Source organism: Ailuropoda melanoleuca, chromosome 14, assembly GCF_002007445.2.
Source record: "Ailuropoda melanoleuca isolate Jingjing chromosome 14, ASM200744v2, whole genome shotgun sequence".
NCBI lineage: Eukaryota > Metazoa > Chordata > Mammalia > Carnivora > Ursidae > Ailuropoda > Ailuropoda melanoleuca.
The window spans coordinates 32,376,098-32,380,428 of record NC_048231.1 but is presented as its reverse complement, the minus strand read 5'-3'; positions in this window follow the sequence as shown (position 1 = coordinate 32,380,428).

Genomic DNA, 4,331 nt, shown 5'->3' with positions numbered 1-4,331 from the left:
CTGGCTGTTGGTGGATAATTTGGGGAAGCTGTGAGACAAGGCAACTACCTGGGCTTTGGAGTGAGAGAGACCTGGGTTCAAATCTTAGTAACAAAGTGTCCTTGGGAAAGCCACATACCTCTTGGGAACTTCTATTTCTGTATTCCTGAAAGGAGGACAAGGATACTCCCCTCTGGGGCTCTGAAGAAACTAGCAGGCTGCTTTAGAAAAGTTAGTTCCACTTGGGGAGCCCTTAGCCTTGGGTCTTTGGTATGTGAGCTACAAAGTTATGTCCCCCACAGGGCCCACATGGGAGTTCTGGGCTCAGCCAGGCCTCCAGACTGATGGCAAAGCGGAGTTGAGGCTGGTTTGGCATTAGAGGGAGGGAGCCTGGAGTAGCAGCAGCTAGGATTCATTGCCAGGTTTGTCTGATTCCAGAGTCCATAAAGAAGAGTCTGGGGTTTGGACCTGTTAGCAAGCTCAGCAAAGAGTGAATGGGGTCCCGGCACCTGCTCTGGATAACGTGGCCCTGCGGGGTCTGTCCATGACCACTAGGGGGCACCCAGATTAGGACCCGGGAGCCCTCATGTTTCCGGCAGCTGACTCCTTTGGCTTCTGCAGTGAATTCCCGCTACCAGGAATGTTTGAGAGGAGGGGATCCTGACTGGCGTGGTACTCCTAAGCCTGAGCTGACATCAGCTGTCACCCCCTGGGTGTGCCTAGCAATCCACACCTCACTGTGCCTTTTGTGACTGGCGTGGTACTACCAAGCCTGAGCCGGCATCAGCTGTCACCCCCTGGGCGTGCCTAGCAATCCACAGCTCACTGTGCCTTTTGTGTTCTGGTCACAGCTCCGCTGCAGGGCAGCCAGAATGGACAGCCATGTGACAGACGTGCATGCGGAGCAGGAAAGTGACTTTTCTATGGCCTCGTGGTCAGCCACAGCCCGCAAACACTGGTCTCCTGGGTCAGGGCAGGGAGGGGTTCCACGTGGACTAGGGGGCCCCGCTGGTCCTTCCTGAGCTCCTCTCCCAGGTATGAGAGCCCTCCCAGGCCTCTTTGGCATGTGTCTATTCCATAAGCACCCCCTTTTCCATCCTGGGCACCCCCAGGGCCTTAGAGACCCAGCCCCTACACAGGCTGGCAGAGAAGGCTAATTTACAGAGTGGTAAGGGCTCAGATGGGGGAGCAGCAGAGTAAGCACCCCTCTTTGAGAGGGAGGGAGACAGAGAAGGTTGAGACCCTGCTCCAGCCTGAGGGGGTGGGGGTGGGGGTGGGCAGACACCTGACACACACGGAAACGTGCAGCCATCAGCTCAGGTCTGCAGCATTATCCACTGGGGATGTGGGACAGTCAGGTCAGCCACTGAGTAGCTGGGGGACTTGGACGTGTCCCTGGAGTCCTCTGAACCTCATTTATTAAAAGGGGGTAGTAATACCCACCTCATGGGGCTGAGGAGATCTGAGGGTTACCTGGCATTGCGTAGACACCATGCCTGGCACGTAGCAGGCGTGCCACAGGGAGCCCCTGCTACGGTCTTCGGCCGGCCTCACTCAGGCCTCGGAGGTGCCCAGCTCTTCACTGAAAACCAGTGTTCCAGGCCCTTGCCCGTGCTGTCCCTTCTACCGGGATTGCTCTCATCCTGCCTGACGAGCTTCAGCTCCTCCTTTAATGCCCCATCCATTATGACGTCTTTATGAGATCTTCTCTACCTTTATGGCATCTTCCAAGCAGCCCTTCAATAAAGCACTCACCTCCGTGGATCCTGGGTCTGAATGTCCCCTCCACCCCCATGTGGGCTGCAATCAGTCCTGCATTAAACAGTGATCCAAACAGACCTGGCTCGGGCCTTCATGACATTAATCTGCCGTGGGAGAAAGAGCTGCGAGTCGCGCCGGAACACCCGTGCATTTCTGATCACGAGCTCCAGGGAGCGTGATGGGAGACAACCGTGGGGGCCTTCGAGGGTATGGAAGGGGGTCTGACCCAGGCTCCAACAAGGCTGAGAGAGTTCCGAATGCTGGGAGCTTATCTGTTCTTGAACGGCCACTATTAATTAAACCCGCATACAGGTATGTTTGTCCCAGTGTAGTTCTAGAAAATGCTGGTGCAATCTAGAAAATGCTGGCTGGTCTTTCCCAAGCTCTGGTGCTCGACGGATCTTCCCTTTAGCCGATTTTATTCTAAAAATGACCAGCGCACATCTTAAATATGTTTTATAGGATTTCCTACCTCCGCAGCCATATATTCATTCTGCACTACCGAAATAAATTCTATCACGGGGGAGAAAAAGAAGAGGGGAGGAACTTGGAGTGGTAGCAGAGGGAGCCTACCAAGCAGGGGGAGCAACGTGGACAAAGGCCCTGGGGTGGGAAGTTGGCAGGGACGAGAAACTGGAATGAGATTATCGTGGCCAACACCACAGAATGAGTCAGGAGGAGGAGGCGGGCGGTGAGGCTGGAGGCCTAGGCTGGGGCGTCAGGGGCCACGGGGACAATGCTAGTCTTAAACCGAAGAACTGTGGTGAGTTGTCCCCGGTGTGTCACTGTAGGATGACTCAGGTACACTCGTGTGTTGTAAGTGTCCCTCTGGCTGCAGACTGGGCGTCCCCCAGCCCCACTTCCCAGGCCAGGCCACAGAGAACATGCTCGGTGTGTGTTTGCGGAAAAGAAAGACTACGGCAGCAGGCACCCTGGTTCCAGACGCGGCCGGCCCCTCCTGTGGTTCCGCCGAGCGAGCATGCGCTCTGCCTCCCTGCCGCCCCCCCAACCCCCGCACCTGCCTGTGCCGCTGCACGCTGCCCTGCCCGGCCCTCACCTTGTTCCCCATTCTCTGCCATGCTCACCAGCTCCTTTCAGAGTGTTACTCCTGCTTCCAGAAAAGATCTACTCCTACCTCTTCTGAGAAGCCTTCACAGGCCAGCTGTTGCAGCCTGCCTGATCTCACAGATGCATAAATGAGTACATGGGTTTTGCCTTTGAAGTAAGCAACCCTTCCTACCTGCCTCGCACGGGACTGGCGCGGCATAGGCTTTTCCACCAACTCGTCAGCCTACCAACCCGTTGACCCACCGACCCACCAACCCATCAAGGTGGTGAGACTTTTCCACTCTACTGATGAGAAAACCGAGGCTCCGGAAAGACCATGTAACTTGCCCAAGTTCCCACGGCTGGGGAGCCATGGATACAAGACTTAATGCAAGCATTAAGACTAAACTGAGCATTTCAGTTCTCATTTGTCCATCTACCCATCTAGCAAATATTTGCTGAGTGTCCCCTCTGTGCCAGGGACAAGGGGGTTGAAACCCATCAGTGAACAAAACATACAAAGCTCCATGCCCTTGCCGAGGCTCCCAGCTAGTAGACGGAGGCATCCGGTACACCTTAGGGTTAACAAATAAATAAGGACATTACGTAAAGCAGGCAAGGGTGGCTGGGCGTAGTAGGATTTTGTGATTCGGCTCTCCGTAGCCTCTGTTGCACAATCAGCTTCTGGAGACTTCTGGCCCCGGAGATGCCTACCACGAGTGCACCTGATGATAGGAGAAGGATTAGCTCCAGCCACGCAGGGAAGGTGTCCAGCGTCAGAACCCCAGGACAGAACCGCTTTGATGTGATCCGGCTTCACCTTCCGCATAATGCAGAAAGGTTTTTCATGGCTTCCGAGCAGGTGGCTTTCCAAATGCATGCGGGATGTCAGGAGGCTGCTTTCCTGTCTGCCCCGGCTGAGGTCATTCACGCGGCCACACGCCAGAGGTGACAAGCTGGTGCGCTGGCGAGGACAATGACAGGCAGGAAGCCCTAGTTCCTGGCCCTGCTTTGCCCAGATGCTGACTGTGTGACTTGGGCAAATACCTTCTCCTTCCAGGGCCTTCGTTTCCCATCTGTGTGGTGATGGGATTGCCCTGGACTTTCTCCAAAAGCCCTTCAATCTCGGACAACACTTTAACATTCATCTTGAAAATGATAAGAGTCTGTTCCAAAGTTCCACCTCCCTATCCCCTTTCCATGGGTTCATTTGGCCAATAAGTACTTATTAAGCATCTCCTGTGTGCCCGGCAGGGTGCCAGCTGTGGAGAAGCCAGGTGAGAGCGTAGAGACCCATGGCTGGCTTCCTCCTGTTCAGGCCTGGGTGGGTCAGGGCAGTGCTCAGGCGTGACAGTAGGAGTGTGAGGCCAGGGCCCCCTTCTCTTTGGGAAACATGCTGTCTATTTCCACTCAATTCCCTAAATTTCTTTCATTCCCGAACCACTGTTGATATTGTGGCTGAATCCCCAACTCTTCTGTGCTCTTCTGCACTCAAGAGGGATCTTTAAATCAATTTGTATCTAGGGGCGCCTGGCTGGCGCAGC